Here is a 24656-nt window from a genome sequence, read left to right on the forward strand (position 1 = left end):
GCTGGCCCTTTTTTTTCCTCAGAAAGATCCGTGAACAACGACCACATTTCAACGTCTTGTTTCCAGTTCTCGTAAACATCCTCCCCCTCCAACAATGGAGGTTGTTTGTTCGAAGTTGCCATATCCGATATCCGATCTGTCTAGTGCTACAGACAAGCTGTACAAAAAAAAAAATTTTTTTTTTTTTTTTTTTTTTTTTGTCGCACACAGAGGGATATCTCTGCTACCATTTGTTAAGACACTTGTAGTCTGTCTAAACTGTACGAACGAACTGACTAAACCAAGATAGCCGACTCCTATTTATATCACCACAAGCAAGGGAGGTAACCATGTAACTGAAGCAAGGGAGGTAACCAATGTCTACATTAACGGATTTATCTGGAGATACTCTGTGCATCAAACATACTTTTCAATAAGAATCACTACCATTTTTTGGAGAGGTTGAAATTAAAATTAAAGCAGATCATAAAATGTATTTGTGGGCCACAGAAATGTGAGTTAGGTTTAAGGTTAGGTTAGGGTATATTTTGTGAATGAAGGCATTACCTGTAGAAGCTGATAACATGAATAAGATAAGGATAAGTTTCGCTCATTTGCCAGTTTTTGTTCCACGAGTAAAATGGTGTGCTCAGGGTCCATTTAGATATCATTTTTAACAGTGCTCAAATGTGAGAGGGCAAAGGCATAACCAGACCATATGCATTCAAAGAAGTTTTTCACACACACACACACACACACACACACACACACACACACACACACACACACACACACACACAAAATTGAAACAAAGACTTTTTTTCATTTACCAAAAAAAAAATTTTTTTTACCATTTAAAAACTTACTTTAAAACATTACCCTCGTCTGGGCAGATAAAAAAAAAAATAACAATTTACATTAAATAAATTGTTTGAGAAAAAAATTCAACAAAAATAATTCCTTTATAAATCTTAAAACAAAGATAAAATAACGAAAAATCCAAGATGTAAAAAACGTTGCCGTCTTCTGAGCTGACACGAAAAACATATCAGTTTCCATTTAAGAAATTCTTTGCAAAAAAAAAATAAAAACAAAAATAATAGTTCTCTGTTTGTCAACCTTTTATGCCAACATTCGAAACTGGCTCCAAATTCTTTGTCTATAATTCGGAACTATATTACATACTGAAATTCTTTCGGTGCTCATTCATCAAAAGTATATGTTTTATCTTAAAAAAATAAAATTTTCATTGTTCTAATCAAGAATTAACTTACAATGTAATCATGTCCTACAAGGTTTCTATTACTCTCATCCTCTCTATGTTGTTTGATTTTCCTACACTTATATTATATGCTAACTATAACTCTCGCTTCTCTCCCTCTCACTCTTTGTTGATTAAATCAAAGGTAATAAAACTAATTATAAGACACCAGATTGGAATGGTTCGTTATAAATAAAGGAAATATCATCACAGTAGTAATACTATTTAACTCATAGCTAGAAGAAGAGAGAAAGAAAGAGTGAGCAGAACAAGACTAATTTTGGATTTTATTTTGTACACTTTGTAATATAACCGGTTTTTCAAACTCATTTTTTCCCCCAATTTAAACAATCTAATACAAGCTCAATGGGTGAACTAATGGGTCACATTTTTGTTCTAATCTATAAAATTGACAAATTAAATCGTGAATATTGGTTGTTGATAAAACAATGAATCTTTCATTTTCTGAGTCCAGTTTTCCTCCATATGATATTCATCTTTTGGAAACGAGAACCGGAAGCTTCCACAATGTTATCATTACGATGTTAGCATTAGAAAACTAACATATTTATCGTGTCTTGGCAGGAGAAATAATTTGGGAATATTAGGTATAGGAATAAAACATTCCACCAAGATTTATATATGTGTACGAACATTACTGGAAATATAACTGGTGACAGACTAGTTGGTTGGTTGGTTGTTTTTGTTTTACGACATATCAACCCTTTTCAGATTATTTAATGCCGAATCCAGTGATTCTGAAGAAAAATTTTTTAATAGAATATATTTATTTTTTTCAAATCGGTTTCTATTCAACCCATAGTTGGGACCCTAACAGGTACTACCACTCCGGGTCAGAGTGGACCTGGGACCAATGGCAATTAAAGGGTGGCTCCACACATCCCAAAGCCTGAAAGCTAGGGCCTCACCATCAGATATAGTTTAAGGTCATATCCAGGACCACGACAGGCTAGTGGCCTGCCACAAGTCATTTATTCTGCTTAATCTTAATGCTATAAAACTAGAGTTTGTAATATAGGTGAGAGGTCAACAAATTGACTTAGTGCCCAACTACAATTTCTGGTACCTGCTTATAAAACATTCACAGCTAGAACTCATCTTATTACCACAACCGCAAAGAACTTTACTTTATTCCTAAGTGTGCCTAGTGCCAACAGAATTTTCATGAACAGAGTTTATTAAAAAATTTCCCATGTGTGGAACACATTACCATTGCAGACTACAACATGGTCATCTTAGAATCTAATGTCAACAAATACTTGCTATAAATCATAAATAATCAAATTTTGTTAATTCCATTCGTCATTTTCAATCCTCTCATAATATTCTTCATCATTCAACTAGCAATACATCCATCTCATTAACACTTACCTTCAAGTTGCTTTTGGCTATGATTTTTTTTTTTTTAAATCACTCCAGACAAAGTGTGAAACCACTTGATGTAAAGTGCTAACAAAAACGAAAGATGATTATCACAAAGACAGAAGATACATATTGACCTCGTAAAGACCAAGGCTGTATGGGAAAAGGAAAAGAATCAGCAGGAAGAAAGTTCCACAAGATTGCAGTTCTTGGATTAACAAAAAAAAAAAAAAAAAATTAAATAAAAATTGGTCTCTCATTCAGTTCATCTTTGCTTTCTTCCAGAGAGCTATCTTGAACTAAATCCACACATGCCTCCAATTTTAAAAAAGCTTTCAGAACAAACAATGACACACTTTTGTAAAGTTCGTCTCTTTATTTGAATCAACAAAAGTGATGAACCATGGCTGTTTAAAATACTTCAAGAAGGAAGGAGGTATAACCTCAAAACTTAGACCCAAACTATCGAAGACGTATCCATCCGAACCGAAATCCAAGAGAAAAGAACCCAAGGAATGAAGCAAAAATGACCTCAGCACACTTCCGGTTCTAATTACGGCTACCGTTCCTCACTCTGATGCAACTTCCTCCTAGTTGGCTGCCTACAGTGGCAGTTTTGATAAACACATTTTTATGGAATAACAAAACAACCTTTACAGTTGGTGGACGTGGAAAGGAAAGACATGTCTAATAATACTCATTACTGAACAAAGTTAACCACTGGTTCTATTATAAAAGGAGTTTTACTATGAATATTAATTTAATTGTGACAGAAAATATATTAATGAAGCCTGTAAGTTTTTTGTCCTCAAAATTTTTGATTGTGAAATCATTTTCATGAATCAATGTTTGTTTTTACAGTAAAAAAAAAAAAAAAATCAAAAATAAAGAATAATTTCGGTGTTTCTGAATTTTTTAGATGAGGATTGATTATTTGTATTCGTTGAACTACTGTTCTCATCTTAAGTGTTATTTTCTTCAGATGTATCTTGCCAAGAGCATGCTACCCATGTGGATTAAATAAAGGGTTCTATTCAAAATTCTGTGCAGATTTCCGAGTTCAACAGAAAGATTTCAGAGTTTAACAAGACACTCCTGAAAAGGGTCAGAGGTTACACCAACCGAAACATTGTGAAAATGACACTCAAGATGAGAACAGTAGTTCAAAGAATACAAATAATATGCATAATGATTTCTGCATTTTTTCTTTCTTTTTTTTTATTCATTAACTACTTTTAGTCTATTAGATCTAAGAATCTGAAATTTAACAAGAAAGCGGTCATGGCATAGTGTACCTTTTAAGCTCGTAAACCTTTATTCTGATTTGGGGAATGAATAGTTTTCATCTATTGATAAATTAATGAAAAAAATTATGCTGTAGTAATAAATCCTTAACAAATTGGAGTAGGGTAGGTGGGTGATGGATTGGGTGATAATCTTGTTTTATTCTCAAAACGGTCAAATAAATCCGTCAGATTTTTTGGTCATTTAATCTGATTATGACAAAGTGCCAAAAAGATTTAATATACAAAGAACATTGTTATAATATTCAAAATACATGGTTCACCCAGCAGATATGTTGGCTATTCTAATTACTGTGTAAGGCTAACCCTAACCACATTACAAACATGATAAAAAAAATATATAGCAACTGACTTTGTAAACATTCAATTTTGGCAGTAAAACAAATCAGCTTCAATGATGAAAACAAAATGTTTTAATCAATTTTAATTCTTTGAGATAAAGTAGTAATTGCTAAGATTGGAAAGAAAGCCAGACGGCGCGTACACCTGTATGCTATGAACAATGTTAAAATATATATCTTGGCAAGATCATCCCACAAAGCAACAACTTTATGACAACCTACCTGTCATATCTACTACTATGGGGGAGCGACGTCTACGATTTACCGGTCACTGCCAGAAGAGCAAGCAAAAGCTGGTAAGAAATGTATTACTGTGGATTCCATGGCACAAGTGCACGAACATAAGATGACCTAGATCCATGTACATCCAGCAAATTGCACATGACGCCAACTGTGATCCTGAAGATCTGAGGTAGCTGATGGAAGACAGGGAAGTCTGGAGAGAGAGAGAGAGAGAGAGAGAGAGAGAGAGAGAGAGTCACATTGGTTCGAGCAAGGAGCCTGACCAGATATAAGTAATTGCTGTTCCTATTTACATTTCCTCCCCACGGGACAAAGTTAGACACCAGGGTCGTTTTTTAACGTGGAGAAAAGGAACAAAAATAAAAATTGTCTCAGCTGTGAAGGATTTCTCCTCCACTGACAGAGAACAAGAAATTGAAGTGCAGCATCTGAAGAACAGATGGTATTTATTTGCTCCCCCACCGAGCAAATTAGGCACAAGGCCGATTTTTAATGTGAGGAGTGAAGGGAGGGGGAAGGGAAAAAGGGGACCAGCTCCCGAGAGATGGGAAATGGGAGCTGGTTAATGGTCAGGCATGTGGGGTTGCCCCCCACATCTGGTCTTTGCTAGTCATAGCTAGTCATAGCTTGCAGCATCTGAAGAACAGATACTACACTTTGATCTTGTCCCGAAGGCCAGGTATTTATTTGCTCCCCCACCGAGCAAATTAGGCACAAGGCCGATTTTTAATGTGAGGAGTGAAGGGGAAATGGGGACCAACTCCCCGTGGAGTAGGGGAGCTGGATAGAAACAATTGGTATGAAGGGTTGCCCCTACATTGACCAAGGTCTTATATGTGAGGCTGTCCCCACATATGGTCTTTGCTTGCAGTATCTGCCAGAATCAAATGATTATTGAGGAGCGAGGAGTTCTATTTTCGGGGTGAGGGTACTGGCCCCACACCTAACCTTTCCAAAAGGTACATACAGTGTCTCACCTTCCCAAATGATCACCCATCTGGTACTGGCCAGGCTCAAAGTTGCTTAACTTCAGTGATCTGGCAAGAACCAGTGTGTCAACGTAATTGTGCCGTACATTAATCAAATTGCACAATCTGAAATTCAACCAATTTTTTTGAAAAACATTTCACTAATTGAAGCACAATATTTAGAGGCAGAATGCCCTCCCTGACACCAAGACCATGAGATGATGGGGATCAGAATTTTTATCAAAACACTACCTCTAGGTGATTGCCCACCTAGGCTAAAAATCGTTTTGCCTGTACTGAAATAGAATATTATTGAAGACAACAGTCTTATGAAATGGAAAAATGGTTTTATTTCATCAATAGTCTTTAAGTTTTAGAGGGAGACGTTTGCTTTGAATAAAATACAACTCCTACCAACATGATTGCCTTTTTGTCTATTTTTCTTTCTCTTCTCCTGGAAATCCTCTCTTCATTCGTTCCTTCGTTCCGATAAGGGATCTTCTGCAAACTAATTTCATGCTATACTCCTCCACAACCACAACAAAAGGACTCTCACACGAGCATCAATCTGGTCAGATCTGAAAAACCAACTGATTCACAATTAAAAAATGGATATTTCCCATCGACGAAATATTGCATCTTTCTGCCTCTTTTACAAGTATTTTAATAGTGGATGCTCTGACGAACTACAAGCCCTTGTACCCCTTCGACGTAAATACCTCCGACAAACCCGACAAGCAGCAAAGTCCCACCCCTACTCAGTAGAGATCCCTAGATGTAAGAAAGCCTTCTACTCCAGAACTGCTAAACTTTAGAATTCCCTTCCGGATTCCTGCTTCCCCAACTGTACTGACATGCAGAAGTTCAAGTGTAATGCGAACAGACATCTTGCTGCTCAACTCCCTACATAGTATCCCTGCAACTTATGTCCCTGATAGTAGCCCCCTACATCAAACTGGCACTGGGCTTTGTTTTGGGGTGAAAATATAATTTTAAAAAAATGTCTCCTTCCTAGATCTCAGGGTTTTTTTTTTGTTTTTTTTTAAACTTTTTTTTTCACCCCCCAAACAAGGCATAGAGCCACTTAGTCGTAAGGGGTTACTATTTGGGACCAGATTTGAAAGGATACTATTTAGGGAGTTAGGCAGCAAGATGTCTGTTTACATAACACTTGAATTTCTGCGTGTCAGTACATCAGGGAAGCAGGAGCCCGGCAGGGAATTCCAAAATGTAGCAGTTCGAGGGAAAATTCTCTCTTAGCTGTCGCTATTTCTTTCTTAACGTTATTTCTAGCTTCTATATACTTCAGTCTGTTTGAACTAGACTGATGTCGGTTAAACCTACGGTATGCATGCTGCTTTTGAGCAATGGCAGTTGCACAAGTCGATGTAAACCATTGGGGAGAGTGGGGCTTACTATAAAATTTCCGCATGGGAACATGCGCTTCGATTGCAGTTTTGAACCAGTCAGTGGTCTTGTTTGCACATTGTTCAGCAGGGAGAGAGAAAATATTTTTCCATGGAGCATCTCTAATTAGTTCCCTGATGGCTTCCCAGTCAGCCTTATTATAATATCAGGGAAGCAGGAGCCCGGCAGGGAATTCCAAAATGCAGCAGTCCGAGGGAAAAAGCTATTTGATTAGAAGGCTTTACAGCATCTAGGGGTCTCTACAGTATAAAGGCGGGATTTTGCTGATTGTTGGGTTTGTCGAGTATTGTCGTTGAGGGGGTACTAGTATTTTGACTGTGCAAACACTTGCATTTCCACACTTGGATTGACTTTGCTTTGGCTGGTAACACATATCATTCCCATATTGCTGCAACAGGATTCACCCCAAATGTCTTTATGGTACACAAACGACTCTAATTTGCTTGCTTCATCTACAGCAGTTTCCACTGCATTGTCCTCATCGTTGTTTTTGTAATGGTTTTAACAGTAAAACAACAGCTAATTAATTACTTGACCATTCAGCTGCAAGACCGAATAAAATCATTTAATTCTTTGTAAAACAGGTTGCTTGAATTTACTGAATAATTATATTAAGAAGGCATGTAGTGCAGATGGTCTTTGTTTCAGCTTCCAAAATGATAAATGAATGTGTGCTCAGTCAGCAGACTGCCAGCAGCAACACAGAGATGAAAGTCGCTGAGTGGTTAACGACATGGATTGACAACTTGGGTGTGTCAATTTCAGATCCAGATCGTTCCACAGAAATATTTTCACTCAGGGATGTTGGCAACCTTCACGTGGTCTCTCCTGTAAGTACCTGATGTCGTTCTAATAACATTCAGCAAACATGAGTGCATTAACATTTCTATGAAAATAGTGTTCATTCTATTTTAAATAAACAACTGACCCAAATGAGAGAAATTAATAAGTACTAATAAATACTCAGAAAGTAATATTGTGCTACATAGTTCAATACAAATAATAAAATCACATTGTAAGAGATAATCTTTAATTTTACTCTTTCAGTCCAGCACTTCTTGGCAGACAATGTTTTTTTCCCTGTTTCTTTCAAATGTTCCTTTTTTACAAAATGTTTCACTGAATTCTTTTTTTCTGTGAATTAACACTGCGTGCCAAAATTATGACTTCCTTTCTTGCACCATTTCAACAATAAGCATATTATAATGCTAATCAAAAACGAGGCTATATCAAAGGGAAGTCACTCTCATATTCTAGTCCAGGATTGCTAGACCAGTCTTTTTAAAGACAAAAATTTCACGAATCTGGCCTTTTGAATTAATTTGGCCTTTTAAAAAGCGGAACGTACGGACTAAGAAAGAAACGAGCAGAATATTAGATAGATATTATATAGATTAAATTGACTGGAAACTGAATGATTACGACTATTACAAAAAGCTAGTTTCTTTCTCTGTGTGCTTTATATTAAACTAGTGCCGTTGCCTGTCGTAAAAAAAAAAAAGAAATTGTGCGAGTTGGGATGGCCGTTGCCCAGTCGTAAAATCCGCTTAAATATGATAATTAAAAAAAAAAAAAAATTGTGACAACGGGGGGGGGGGGGGGGTTCAGTAATGGCCTTACCTGGTCGTCAAAAAAAGGAAAAAGAAAATAAACGGGACTTGGATGCTATCAGCCAGAAGCGAAACTGAAAGCAAAATTTTGTAAGCAAAAATAAGAAAAAGAAAAAAATGGCACATGCTGTGCATGAACTCACATAACTTAAGTTAGTAAGCAAACACGTTATCGATGGGACCACAAAGATGCAGATGTTATAACATTACAAATTTAGCTTTTTAAAATGAAAGAACAAAACAATGGTTTGCGCATGCATGGTTTGCAAACAGCATCAGAATCAAGGTTTTCATCTGAACCCCCCCCCCCGGTCCATTCAAACAAAATAACATATCTACATAAAATAATGGACAATTTTTTCCAGTTTTCAATATTATGTGTCCAAGAGATCGCTCTTTCTAACAGTGCTTTGATACAGATGACAAAAGTTTTTAGCAGACATACAAACACACACACGCAGACGACTGAGATTTATATAATAGACTAGTGGGGGTGCCCGGTGTTGGCTAGGTGAAAAGAAAAAAAATAAGTTTGGGGAGGGAGGTAGGCTGGAACTCGAAGCCTGGAGGCGAATAGCCTGATGACTTACCATGACACTACAAGGGCAGGGAATTAAGAACAGCTGAAAATAAACATTAAAAAAAAAGCAGGTGGTTAAACGAACATCAACGTTTTCTAGGTCAAATATCACGCCATAGTAGTAGTAGTAGTAGAGAAAATGAAATCACAGCGTGAATTTTGTAACATAAAAGTCGCTGAAATAAAAGATATTTACGACGTTGTTTCGTAAATTGGACATATTATAATCTAGACAGTATATAAAAAGTTCTAAGAAACAGTGACCACCCCGAGCACCCCCCCCCCCAAAAAAAAAGCCTTTGGTAGATATACAGAAAAAAATGCACACACACATTTTCACTTTTATATTATAGATGGAATTTACAGAAATATTCTTTCTCAAAGAACTTCCCAACTGTAGGCACATTATCACTAAACTGTTTCCTTGCAGACTACAACAGTCATTCTCAAATCCAACGTTCACAAATACTTGTCTTCATAGGTACTCCAATTCTGTGCATTTCATCATTTATCAGTTTTCAATCTGCTCGTAACATTCTTCCTCATATCAACTGGAATTCCATCCATCTCTTTAACCTTTGTCCTTGAGTGGCTTTTGGCCTTGATAAGTGCTGCTTCACTAGTAAAATAAAATTAAAAAAAAAAAAGCAGTATAGTGGATGTGTGCAGAACAGAGGACTTCGTTGGTTTAGTCACATTGAAAGAATGCATGAATGTTCTTAAATTAGTAGATGTAGAACAGTTGAGGTAGCAAGATCAGTTGTTTGAAAAGTTGTCCAACACATGCCTGTATGCAAAACAGACGTCATAAACCAAATATGGCGATAATGAAACTTCTTGAGGAGAAAAATGTCCAAATTAAATATTTCTTTGATTGACCAAAAGAGGTTTTAAGTGAGTATCATTTGGAATATTTGGACTGCTGTTCTTACTTGAGTGTTATTTTCACAACGTTTCGGTCGATGTAACTGCCAACCTTCTTCAAGTGTATCTTGTCAAACTCTGGAATGTTTTTATCGAACTCAAGAATTTGAAAGAAATTTTCAACAGAACCCTTTATTTACTTCATGGGGGTAGCAAGCTCTCGTTCCGTCAGCCATGACTGGATAGAGGTTGTAAGTAATTTGCAATTGTATTTTTCGGTCACCCACACTGAGAATTGAACTGTCCAGATTTGGTTTGGTTTGGTTATTTTATGGCATATCAACCCTTTTCAGGTTATTTAATGCCGAATCCAGTTATTTTGGAAATAGTATTCATGTTGCATCCAGTTATTTTGTAGAAGGTTTTTATTCTTCAAACTCTTTGTATCTTCAATCGCTAGTGTTTGGTTTGGTCGTTTTACAGTAGATTTTATCGTTTTTGTTCCCTCCTCTGCAAAATATGAATGAGTTTTGCAATGGTAGAGGGAAAAAGGTTACAGTCTTAATGTTTGCCACATTTTAAGTTTGGAAACCAGTCAGGAAGTGGGGGAGATAGAAAGAGAACTAGGAAGAAGGAAAAGGTCAATCTTCAAGACAATATCACTTTTACAATTGATTTTTCTAAGTACTCTAACCACTGCGCCACAGATCCTTGCAGGCACTCAAAATGAGAACAGTAGATTCCAAATGATAACCAATTCTCATCTCAAAAATTCAGAAACGTAAGTGAGTAGAGTTTTTTAAAATTTACTGTTGACTATTGTTATTGATAAAACGATTCTGCATTACAATAGAAAAATGCGAGCATGAAAAGTAATATGGTTAAGCTTAAACATGGAAAAGTAAAGGACTAGTTGTTAAAACTGGAAAAGAAAAGGACAAGAAACTCTAGTAAAAAATACAATAAATTCATAACTTAAAATATTGCAGCATTAAGAATTAATTATATAATGTTAAATTGAATTTAACAAAAAATTCTTAATGTTGCAATATTTTAAGTTGTAAATTTATTATATTTTTTACTAGAATATCTTGTCCTTTTCTTTTCCATGTTAAGCTTAACCATATTACTTTCCATGCTCACATTTTTCTATTGAAATCCATGATTTTTCCAGGCCTCCAGTAAATTCACTTGTTCTTTGTTTAATTTCAGTCTTATTTTCTTGCCCCCATAAGCATAGCATACAAATATGCAAAACAATGTACGGCACTCATCTGCTTTTATTCTCTCTGTTTCACTTGTTACTTCTCTTTTCGTGACAGCGGTGAATTAGTAGCAACACTAGTCGATGAAGTGACGTGGTTACTATGGAAACCAGTCATAAAAAACGTTGCTCACCTCCTTACGAATTTTTATGATTTTGAACACCAGTAAATTCATCATAACTTAACGAAAACTGAAAAAATTTTTTTCACAATATAGCTGAGAAAATGATCTATAAACTGTAATAATTGTGTGAAACTTGGTTGATAAATGAGTGAGCTGTGAAGCTTTAAAGCAGTTCTAAACGGCTAAAACTGACACTTAACCATATATTCAAACACGGTGGTGTTTGAATGATAAACTTGTTTCTCTATTTAATAGAAAATTAGCTATATATACCTGGTGTTGCCTGCTCGAAACATATAGCCGGGCAGAGGGATTCGTCACATGTTGGGTTCAAGGAAGCATAAAACACACCCATCTTGGTCTATGAAAATCCAAGGTAAAGTAACTCTCACAGTTTAAAGGGGAAATAACTCTCATAGCTTAAATAAATAAGCTTACCTCCGGTTTTAAACAACTGTTGTCAGCTATTAACAATTGAAAATAAATATAAATTAAATTAAAAATAAATTAAATAAATCAACTTTAAATGATATTGTTAAATAGAACAAATAAAACGATTCTATTAGAACAAACAATTAATAACATTGAGCTAATTAGTAAAATAGATTTTCTTTAATGTAATATGCAAATTAGTTTAGTCATAAAGATAAAAATTTTCAACTAAACTTGGTATCAATTCAATAGCCATGTTTACTTTAGTATTTATATCAGCTTCCCCCTCTCATCCTCTATTTAAATAAGTAGTTTGAACAGTACTATAGCATCAAAAAACTTGTAATGCCCTCTTTGCACCCGCGGCCCTCCTACCAAAACCAGGTGTTTGAGCTTTTAACAACTCATCGCCTATAATAGCTAGACAAAAACTGTTTATCTAACCACATCGTCATTTCTACCAACCAACCAGGTTTCACCATGACGTTATTATCAGCAGCAGCCGATCAAATTGTACAAAAAGGATGACCCTTTTCACTCCTACAACTAACAGCAGTTCTCTCTCCTCTCCGCAATTCCACAGCTCAGCATTTACGGACACTCTTTTCCTTCGGCAAATAGCAGCAACTTTCCTCTGCCCACCATACTCATCATAGCATCTACAGTAGCAAGGCTAATAAGCTTTTTACATACGAAGCACTGCTGCGCAAATCATCATCATGGATTGTAGTTAGCTGATTCTTAATCCTTGTCAAGATAGCTCATGCCCTTTTCCAATATCATCATCATCATCATCTGGTTTTATCTATAACTAGCAGCAGCAACCCTTCCCACCATGATTAGCAGCAATTCTTGATCCTGCTTTCAGTAATAGATGAGGGACGTTCCAAAAATAATGCCTCCTATTTTTTTTTATTCCGTCCAAATGGATAAGAGGGGATTGCAAATTGTTGCAGATATTGACAGTGTAAGGCTTTAAGAAAGCAACCCCTGTAATGGACGTGCATCAGAAGCAGAGATGTGTCATGGAATTTCTGACAATTGCATTGAGAATGGTGATGATTGTAGAAAAATTAATTTTGGAGTACAAAAGGTCGTTCATGTTAGTGGTTTGATAGCTCTCCGACTTTGAGTAAAAAAAAAAAAAAATAGGAGGCTTTCGTACTTGTACAGTTTAATCAAGACATTGAAAATATTGAAAAAAGTTTATATTATCCGTTATGGAATGAAGTTCTCCGGAAAAAAATTTCACTTAATTTCATCAAGTAGTTTTTTTTTTTACAGCGAAAAAACAATTTGTTATGATACTGAGCAAAAGGTTTGATTTTCAGGAAGAAAAGCTAGTATTAAAAATGGGGAGGGAGTGTTGGCGCTTTAAACTGAGTTATCTCCCTGTGGCGTTTAAAAAAAATTAAAGATGGCTGACTTAAATTGCTGTCATAAAAATGTGTTTTTCCCGCTGTAAAAAAAAACCCTACTCGATCAAATTAAGTGAAATTAGAAGTGCCATGTAAACACATTCAACTATATACACATAACAGACGCAAATATGCAGGATTCAAATATATACAAGTATGTTTATTTAGTACTAGAGTATACACTCGGACATATAAACACCAGCACAGCAACTGGTCCTGACAGTATTTCAATCATACTACTCAAAAAGCTGCAACTGGAACTAGCACCCATTCTTGTAAAGCTGTTCAGTTATGCCTAAAGGAGAAATGCTTCCCAACACTTAGTAAAACGTCATTAGTTTGCCCAATATCTAAAATTACTGAAGATTGGTCTTCACTATTTACGTACACCTCAATTAACCAAAAACAACCAAGATCTCTCTGAGTATCTTTCCTCTGACCTGTGCAAAAAGGTGCTGGTTAATTTTAACGCATCCAAATCCAAGCTTCTATCTCTTCAACATGAACGCTCTGATCCCTACTTGGCATAACTGATATGAATGGCTGTCATCTTAAAGAAGCAGCCTGCTTTCATAAGCTTCTGCAACTGACCTTCATTCCTGACCTAACATGGAAGACTTACATCAAATCTGTTGCCAAGGCTGCTGAAAAAATAGTTGCATCATTCCACCGCTCCAGAAGGTATATCACTCCCAACACAATCTTTTATATGTACAAGAGCCAATACGTCCTCAAATGGAGCACTGTTGCTACATCTGGGCAGGAACTGCTCAAAGTTACCTATCCTGCCTTGACTGTGTTCAAAACTGGCTTCAAAACTCAGTGTCCTTTTCTTCCCCTTGCAACCTCTTTCCCACAGGAGAGATGTTGTGAGCATGTACTTGCTCTATCGTTATTTTCATGACAAGTACTCGTCTTCTGGAGCGGTGGAATGATGCAACCATGAAAATCTCCCTTCACCTTAGCACTAACCGTAGACCCGTGGCAAGGGCTCCCACTAAAAAACTCTCTTAACTACTAATCATAAGTGTGGGTGGTAAGCACCATTCTCAAATAAAAAAAAAAAAAAAAAAAAAAAGCATACAAAACTACACCTAATCGTTTAAAAAGTGTACCACTGAATTTATCTCTCATAGCATTTTTTAATTACCCTAAAAGGTAAAAAAAAAAAAAAAATTAAAAAAAAGCTCGAAAATGGGGAATAATATTATCAATTTTATACGCAAAACTGATCCCCCACAATAAAATATTTTTTCCTTTTGGTTAAGTTTTTCGGTGTGTTTACACTAATCTCCAAATTTAAAAACAAACAAAAAGAAACAGAATTTCATTGTGTGTGTGTGTGTGTGTGTGTGTGTGTGTGTGTGTGTGTGTGTGTGTGCACACGCGCGTATGTGTGTGATTTAGCGGAGGGTGCTAATAATACCAGAATTACAATCAATTAAAATCTGTCAGAACTTTCGTCAACGTGATACAGTTAATAACTAAATTAATTATTAGATTAATTTAATATCTAACTTAATCTATATAAATAAAACAGTAGATTTATGTGTGTGTGTGTGTGTGTGTGTGTGTGTGTGAAAATATTTAACCTATAAACTCTTAAACTACTGATCACATAACACTGAAATTAACAGGAAATAGTAATCATACCACCAAAAAAGATTTATACCGAGTGAAATCTTTCTTATCTATCTGTCGATAACTTGAAAATATCGAAAAAAAGGTTATATTGTACGTATCCGGTTTGGACTGAAGATCTTAAAAATAAAATTCACTTAATTTGATCGAGTAGTTTTTTTTTTTCATCGGAAAAACACGTTTTTATGACTGTACGTTGAAGTCAGCCATTAGGTGGGTCAGAATTTTGGGGGAAATTTTGACACCCCCTAACACAAAACTGTGAATAAAATATAAAAAACTCGTAATTTCTCTTTTTAAAGCGGGTTAATTTTTTTAATGGAATATACTTCCAAAATAAACTATTAAAGTTTTTTTAAAAAAAATAATAGAAATGATTTTTTATTTAAAGAAAAAAAAGTGTTTACAAAGTGCACACGCGCGCTCATGCAGCCATTTTTTCTAATGAAATGAATTGAATTTTACGAGTTAATTTTTTTTCAATTTTTTCACTTTAAAAATCTATCAAAATTTTTCTATTGATTCAATTTTTACGATATTTGCAGGTGCAATGTAAAATTTTATGCTCTTTCTAATAAACCGAATATAATATTCTAGACAAACGTTTTTTTTAATTCACCCCCCCCCCGCAATTTTGAAATGTCTATTAAAATGAAAATAATTTTCTCACCTAAGGTTTATGTATCCCAAATTGAATATAAAAGATCAATAAATAAAATACCTAATCTAATTTAAAACAAACAAACAAAAAGAATCGTTATGTGCAAATTAAAAAAACAAAAAACAAAAACACGTTTTATTTTTTTTTTAAGTGGAACCTCATATTTTGATAATATTGTTCAGTAAATATTGGATTCTTACATCAATTTTTTCTATTTCATTCAATGTTGTTTTATTTTAGATATTTAAAAAAATTCATTCCATAAAGAAGAAATAAAATATATTAAATCAAAAACTCATGTATTTCTTTAAGAGAATAAAAAAAAATCGAAAATTTGTCGAGGGTTTGTTTATAAAAGCAAACTTACTTATGAGTGAATATGATCATTTTTCAAGTACGGTGACGCATATGACTAACTTTTGTTGACAGCAAACACATGTCAGAAATAGAAAGGGGAGATTAATTATGGCGGTTTTTAGGCCACCGTATTTGTCAACTTGAAGAAAGGGAGACAAACCCGCTCTGTGACCATCTGATATGAGAATTTAAAATGGCGGTATTTTTTAATACTTGCTTAAAAAAAAATTCTTTTATTTAAAAAGTACACGGAATATAACATAGAAATATGGACAAATTCTTATAAATAAAGAATGGAAGCACCCATTGATTAGTATTTTTCATAGGTAAGTGATTTTTTGGAATATATATATATATATATATATATATATATATCTATATATATATATATATATATATATATTTATTATATTCAGAGTAAGTTAAAATTCGTTGAATTTCTTGAAATCTTTTTTAAAGTAAACCGGTTTTAAAAAATTGCATATTTTGCTATTAAACCTTTTATTATTTTAAAATTTTATCTTTGCTCTTTTTATTGAAAAAAAAATTAGGGTTTAAATTACATTTTCAAGTAGTTATAAGCTTCGAAAGATACATTTTTATCACTCATTTTTAATGGCGACATCTGACACCGCTAGTCAGCCATCTTTGAATTTTTTTAACACTCCAGGGGGAAATAACTGTAAAGCGTCGACAATCCCTCCCCATCTTTAATGCTAGCTTTTCTTCCAAAAAAATCGAACCTTGTGCTCGGTATCATAAATTGTTTTTTCGCTGTAAAAAAAAACAAACAAAAAAAAACAAACAAACAAAAATTATTTGATGAAACTAAGTGAATTTTTTTTTTCCGGAGAACTTCATTCCATAACAGATATGTACAATATAACCTTTGTTCGATATTTTCATTTTTTAATGTCTAAAGGTTATATTGTACATATCTGTTATGGAATGAAGTTCTCAGAAAAAAAAATCACTTTTACAAGTACCAAAATAACTCTTAGTTCCAAAATCTTCCATATCTATATTTTCTTTATCCTTCATTTTTCAAATTTGGTATTCTAGCATCTAAAAATATCTCATGGCCCACAAGGGAGTTATATCGAGGCCACCGACAGGAAGAATCTATCTCGGTAGTCTCGGTTATATGGGGTCCGTCCGTGTTAAGAAATCTAACTGCTCACTGAATGGATTTTTGTTTTGTTTTTTTAATGAAACCGTCTCACCATCTAAATCTTTTCTAAATTTTTATCGTTGCACAAATACTTATCATTTTCTTATTCAGTTGTAACAACACTAATTTCATATGCATGCTGTTTTTTTGTCATTTGGCAATTTGGGTGCATATTGCAATTATTTGACGACATTTAAAAAAAAACAAAACAAAAACATGTTCACTGAGTGCTGCAATAATCAGCTGGCAGGCAGACTGAAACTTCACAACCTGTTTTAATAAGGCAAAATCTGATTAGTTGATTTTAGATTAGCCGCACATTTTGACCAATGGTGACGCTTGTAGCTTGTAGACAATGCAACATGAGTTGATTCGAGAGATTCTGTGTTTTTGTTTTTTTATGTACGACACTTTGATAAATACATATTGTATTGATATTTTTTTTAACATTTTCTATTCATGTAATATTTATTGAAATCAAAAATAAAGTAAAGGAAAACTAAAGCGATTTTCAAAAATTTCTATTTGAAAACAAAGTGTAAATGTAACTTTTAATTATTTTTCTATGTCCAAACAGTGACATAAAATAAATTGAAACTAAAATATGCAAATTTACGAAAGAAAGAACGCGAAAAAAAGTAAGAAAATTCAGAAACTAAGAGTATGTTACGGTGCTGAAATTATAACGTCGGAAAGCCATTCTTAACATGAGGAGGAGCAGGTGTTTTGTAACTATTCTGTACTTTCACCTAACAATTTAATGAAAAAGAAAAAAGATATAGTAAAACTTGAAAATAGTATTTAAAAAAAATACTAACACAGCTGGAAGTCTCATTTAGTTTATTTTATTAGTAGTATAATTCGTCTTACAGGTGTTTTTCACTGTTTCATTGACTGGTGGAAATTCAAACAATTTACCAGAGACAGATTTACATTATTTGGAAAAAAGACACAGAAATTTCTCTCTTGGTTTAAAAAGGATAAAAATTGCGAGGGATAGTTATAAAATTCACCAGATATGAAAGGGGGGGGGGAATAATACATTTAATGTTTAAGTTACAATATTCTGAAACTTGACGCCTCATCAAAAACAAAAATGAATAAATAAAATAAAACTATTATATACTTGTAAAAAAAAAAAGAAAAGAAAAAAAAAAGTTAAAAAATATATTTAGAAAACAAAACGTTCTTTACTTGCGAAAAGAAAGTAGATTTAAGCTTCCCGGTATAAAGTTTTATTGCTTATTTATTTTAATCTTCAATGAATTCAATAAGTTTCCAAAAGAAGAGAGCAAGAGAGAAAAGAATTCCTAAAGAAAAACGCGGATTCCATGAACAAAGCTTCTTTCTTAGAACAGCACGCCTATGGAACTCTGTTCCGTCTGCCTGCTTCCCACCGGACTACAACTTGGATGTCTTCAAGTCCAATGTTAACAAATTTCTAATGAACCGCCCCCTTAAGTAAACACTTCATCAAATCTCCACACTAACGTAATGTACTTGCAATAACCCTTATCCCTGAGTGGCTTCCGGGCCTTGATAAGTGGTAAAAAAAACCCTCATTTTTAGAAAGGAGATAATAAAATAAACTAATTTTACTTGCATTCATTTTAATCAATTCTCTGGTTTCCGGCTAGGGATATGGTAGTTTTTTACGACCTGCCCCAACGTAGTATAAACACCCCCAACCAGTCAACCACCCATGTTAAGAACGGCTTTCGAGGTTGAGGGGGGGTATTCCGAAAGCCGTTCTTAACATGGGTGCTGCGTGCGGTGTTTATAATACGCTGGGGCACGTCGTAAAAATTTACCCTCCCAGGCTTTGCCTTCTTTCTTTGAGATAGAGATAGTTTATTGCTAATCGCCTGAGGCACACTCACCAGAGAATGTCAACGGGGCTGGCCGGCTGGGCTGCCCTGGCACACCACTTTCCGACCCTGAAGTTCTTGCAGTGGGAGAGAATCAAACAACAATCAGACCAGATATTGTGTATGTTTCTCATAAGTAACTTAGATAAAATATACATGGAATTATTTATTTATTTTTTTTTTTACTATTAATCAAATATTTGTTGACATTGACAATTTAACAAACCCATATAGAAATTTAAAAAAATAAAAAGTTTAACGACTATTTCGAATTACTTTATGCCCTCAAAGTGAAAACACCAGGTAAATATGAGTCATCAACTTTGTACTTGTGCAGTTTACAGACCCTGCTATTTTTAGAAAGGATTTTCAAGCCAATTTTTTTTACGGTTATTGAATTGTTAGGTGAAAGTACAGAATAATTAGAATAAAAAAAAAAAAAAAAACGCCCCAATGTTAAGAATGGCTTTCTAAATAATAACGGTAGTATTTCGGCACTATTACAATGTTCCATGTGCCTAAAATATAACCTTTTTATTTATTTACTTTTAAAATAAATTAATTTTAACTACTTTTTGTGTCACTTTTTTTTTTTTTTGCTTTATTTTTTATATAATGCAATGTCTAATTTATCAAAGTTTTGTATAGGCGAGAAAAATAGACACACAGGATCTCATGTTTGATATAGTCATTACAACGTGGTTTAAATTGACTTCCTTCAACGCAAATATTTTGAAAAAAAGAAATTAATGACAACGTGCGTCTGCTTTATTGTTTACAACTCGACGTAGGCGTGTTCTCTTGCTCCGAATATGGACAGGAAATGTATTGTAACCTTCGACCTGACCTGACATGATCCGCCGACCCTTTCAGTTTGACCCTTGACATATGCATCCACTTAGCGAAGCCGCCATACTGCTATCTTTTGTGTAGCAGAAGCATTCGACTGGGAAGACACGACGTCGGTAGTCTATTACCGAACGACAAAACAAATTCATGCTCATTTATTAATACGGATCTTATTTTTAAATAGAAATCCAACGTATTTATTTGATCTGATCTGCGATTCCAAGGGAGGATCTTTCTTTCGAAACAACGGAATTCAAAAAGCAGGTTTGTTTGTTGATTGTATATTTTCCATCTTATTTTCTCTTTCCTTCCTTGGCTCGTGTCGACAAAAAAAAAAAAAAAATTATAAACAATCTCGTCTTCCTAATCTTTCTATTTTATAAATAGAAAAAAAAAAAAAAAAGAAATGGTGGATTTTGGTAAATTTCATTCACAAAAAAAAAAAAAAAAAAAAAACCCTTGACGTCCTTTTAGATTGCCCTTTTATTTTATTTTATATACAGTTTAATGTATTAAATAATTTTCAATTCATATTAATTTTCCACCCTAACCAACAATTAATAAAACTGATTCATGGCAATAAAAATAATTTTCTTTTCATTGAATAGATTTTTCTTTTACTTATTTAATTAAAATAATCTATTTGTTTTTAATTCGCCCTATATTTTTCTTTAAACATGAAAATATTTATGCCTTCAAATTACGGGGGAAAGACCAAAACAAAACAAAAAACAAAAAAATGCAGTAAAAGTTATATTGCATAATTTGTATACAAAAATCTACTTCCTTTCTTGAATTTTATTTTTATTTATCTTTAAAATCCTTGTTTGATCAATTCCTTCTTTTTCCTGACAAGATCTTGTGTCTCTCGCCTCAAAATAACTGATAAATACACATTTAATTATTTTTTGTTACCGTGCTGAAATAGTAACGTTATTATTTAGAAAACCATTCTTAACCTGGTGAGGGTGTTTTGTAACTATTCTGTACTTTCACTTAATCTAATTGTATATATATAAGATATGAAACTTGAATTTAATTTAAAAATACTATTTTTTAAAAAAAATAGCACGGTAACATCAGATCAGATCAGTGCATAAGCACACCCACCTTTTTTTTTTTGTTGCAATCAAATAAATATTTATCGAAATAACGGGGGGAAAAAATGAAACAAATATTCAAAAATCCTATTTAAAAAAATGTAAATATGTCTATATTTTTAATCGCTTTTCTCTAAATGCTCTACCCGGGCAATGCCGGGTAACAACAGCTAGTTAAAACAAATAACAATTGATTAATTACTAAATCGACATCTCTCATCTAATTGTCACGTAAAATAAGTTTTTTTTTTCTCCGTTATGATTGAAAGAAGACCTGTGAGTAAATAAGCTAAATAAAGAATAAAGACGACACAAAAACGAACAAAGTTGACACGTGTGAAATAGATAATGATAATAATAATAATAAACAGATTAAGTTAGATTTTAAATAAGTCTCCAAAATATTCGACTTTCTTTTCTCTTCATAAATAATGGTTCACGCTTTTCCGTGCATTCTTTATTTTCTCGTCTGTTCAAATGACATTTTGAAAAAAAAAAAAAAAAAATGCCTGACAATGTGGCTGACTACAACCCTTCTTATAAAAGAAATTTCATAATAAAAATATTTTTTTTTTTTTTGCTTTAAGCAAACTAAATACTTACATCATGGACAGGACGGGTCTATGACGTTACTCAGTGTTTGTTATTAAAAATTAACCCATTTTGTGGCCCTTTCTTGGTAACTCTTATTTAGTTGTGATCATTTTTGGTGATAAACGTTAATTCGTTCTTTCTATCAGGAATCCATTTCAAATATTCATTCATTCTTATTTCAAATTAAACTTATATAAACATTTTCGTATTTTGCTTTATTTACTAAATAATGACCAAAATGTAAATATTTATTTTATTTATAAGCAAAATATTTATTTTTGTGTTCAAATGTAGTCGATAACAGTAAAAATAAATAAATAAAATACAATTAAAATTAAATGTACACTTGCTCCTCTCGAAATCTATTTATGAGACTTGCTGGTCTTATTATTGAAATCTTTCACGCAGACAAAAATATTTTAAGTTACAATTAAAAAATAAAATCTGTTATAGATCTATTGTTTTTCTTTTAAAGAAACAAATTAATATTTATACGGTTTTAGATTTTTTTTCGTATGAAGTTTGATAATTAGTATTGTTCGGGCTACTCATTTCGTTCAGTTCGAAAATATCCATTTCGTTTAAATTTCCCAAGTTTGGGGAGATGCGCCGGGAGTAGGTCGGAGTCGGAGGTTATATCGGCCGAAACATTATGAATGTAAGAATATTAGTTCGAATAAATTGAGGAATAATAGTCGGAATAATCAAAAAATATATATTTTATCTTTGTTAGGAGTGGGCGCCTTACTTAACTGCTTTTTTTTTTTTTTTTTTAAAGGTGAAGGTCATTATTTCTCTCTCTCTTGCATCAACTCTTCTAAAATATGTCCTAAATGTAATCTATATATCGCTAGAGTACGATTCTAACATCCTTGCTATTTTTAAAATGATAGCATATAAAATGACCCAATTGACAGGTTGCAGTTTGACACATGTATTAATTAATTTGATCAACTCATTTAAACGATTTTTTTTTAAATGAAGGAAGCACTTGTTTCATTTGTTTGAAAAGGCTCAATTCTGTTCTTATGGATTTCGTTGGACGCCTTTTTTTATAAATCATGCTTTTAAAAATATTTTTTCGCCAGGCATGTGCTTTATTTACTGTAAAAAAAATACATAGATGCACAAGTATGTTACCGCACTGAAATAATAACGTTAGAAACCCATTCTTAATACGAGGACGGTGTTTTGTGAACTACTCTGTACTTTCATCTAACAAATTTAATAAACAAAAAATATCGTAAAAATTTAACTTGAACATACTGTGTGTGTGTGTGTGTGTATATATATATATATATATATATATATATATATATATATATATAATAATGCACAAATACCAAATACATTTTAATTTTGAGAAAAATAATTTGAAGTACTTTCGGAAATGGGGTTGCACGGGCACGCACGTCGCACGGCTGCGTCATTTTGGGGGAGGTTTTTTTTTTTTTTTAAAAATTTGCAGGTTGTTGCTAATATTATTTAGTTCCCTCTGAGGGTAAAATTAGGCGCAATGTTCATTTTGAATGTTGGGTGAAATGCCCTCCCCCTAAAAATTAAAAAAAAACAAAAACAAAAAAAAACAACAACAACAAAAAAAAAAACTGGAGCCCTCTGGATGTGGTCAAAAATAAGTGAAAAAATTTTTTTTTATTTTTTCAGACTCTCTTTCTGGTAGAAAACAGTTAATGGCTGTAAAGCTAGTGTCTATTTTACGATAAAGACATAATAACGAAGAGAAGTGGTGCAATGGTGCATATACTAATGTTCCTATTTACTTGCCTCCCCACGAGGGAAGAGCTAGATATAAGGTCGGTTTTAAATGTGGGGAAAATCTAGCTCCCCAAAAAGGGGCACTCTGGATAGGAACAAAAATTAAGATTGCCTTAGTCTAGAAGGATTTCTCCTCCATGAATCGAGGACAGAAAAGGTGAAGTGTAGTATCAGAGAACACATACTACACTTTGTTCCTAGCCAAGAAGTACTAATATGTTGTTCACAATTAGCTAAAAATTTTAGCTAAAATATTTTCATTCACCGTATGCCTTCAAACTGAAGTTGAACTGACTCTAAAGACGGTGTAACTGAAGTTCCTTATGTTAGAATGCAAAACGGTCTCTGCCCCCTTTATATCAAAATTAGGGGTTTCAATTACATTGGCTAGTTTTAGAAGTGAATGATAAATTAAGCCCCACATTCTCTTGTGGGCCTTAAAAAATTTGTTGTTGTTAATTATTATTATTGTTGTTATTGTTATCATTATTATTGCTAATCCGCGCTATTTTTTAATCGTATTTCCAAGTTTAATTAAAGTTTTATGGTGTTGTTTTTTTTATTCAATTGTAAGGTTAAAGTACAGAATAGGTACAAAACGCCCTCCCCTACCCATGTTAAGAATGACTTTTTAAATAATAACGTTATTAGTTCAGCACGGATCAATAAGTCCATGAGTACCTTATTATTATTATTATTATTATCATTATTATTATTATTTGTGTGTGTGCGCTCCTATTGTGGTAATCAACAATCGGGGTAAAGCTCAACGTGCACTGGAAGGGGAGTAGTCATATGTTCAATTTTGACCTCGTGGGGACATTTTATTTAAAAATGGGGTAAAAATTAAACTTTTGAGTTCCTATAGTATGTGACTCTCGGAGAATACCATTTGGTAGACCTCGACCTGTACGAGAGTGCCCACCTCCTAAAATACGCGTTTTACACCATTTTTAAAAAACTTTTTCCGACGATTATCAAAGATCACAGACTTAAGTATCATATTAGCAGAAAAAAAATTGAAAAAAAAAAAAAAAAATTAATGACTTTCAAGAAGGGGGTTCCCTTTCTCGTTATAACGTTCTACTTCATTGCTACCTGACTTACTGTCCATTTCTTTCCCAACGTGTCACGTGATTAGAAAGGGCAAAAGTTTGCCAACGTGTCACGTGATTTGCAAGGGAAAAAGTTGCAAAAACTGGCGACAACCTCCTCATGTGGGGTTACTCTACAACTGCTGAATGCCCCTGTGGTGCCCAAGTTCAGACCATCGAGCACATTTTAACATCCTGGGGCCCAACTGCACGGACGAAGACCTCAATGTTGGTAATGAAATCGCACGCCGCTGGTTGAAGAGATGGAGCGACAAGATATGATTAGAAAGTTATAACGAGAAAGTGAACCCATTTCTTAAAAATCATTAGATTTATTTATTTTAT

The 24656-nt window shown here is 33.7% G+C and overlaps 1 protein-coding gene across 3 annotated transcripts in view; it reads left to right on the forward strand.

The window, feature by feature from the left end:
• Positions 1 to 16160: 16160 nt before the first annotated feature.
• LOC145254715 (histone deacetylase complex subunit SAP30L-like) overlaps positions 16161 to 24656 on the forward strand; it is a 73354-nt gene continuing 64858 nt past the window's right edge. The window contains exon 1 of one of the 3 annotated variants that reach the window (XM_080113431.1): positions 16161 to 16185. The gene's annotated coding sequence lies outside the window, so the exon portion shown is untranslated. Of the gene's footprint in view, positions 16186 to 19784; positions 20012 to 24656 lie in introns of those variants that run through there. The other 2 variants (XM_080113410.1, XM_080113420.1) reach the window with 2 other exon arrangements.

Source organism: Euprymna scolopes, chromosome 3 (assembly GCF_053919585.1).
Source record: "Euprymna scolopes isolate OS-2025 chromosome 3, ASM5391958v1, whole genome shotgun sequence".
In the NCBI taxonomy this organism is placed as follows: domain Eukaryota; kingdom Metazoa; phylum Mollusca; class Cephalopoda; order Sepiida; family Sepiolidae; genus Euprymna; species Euprymna scolopes.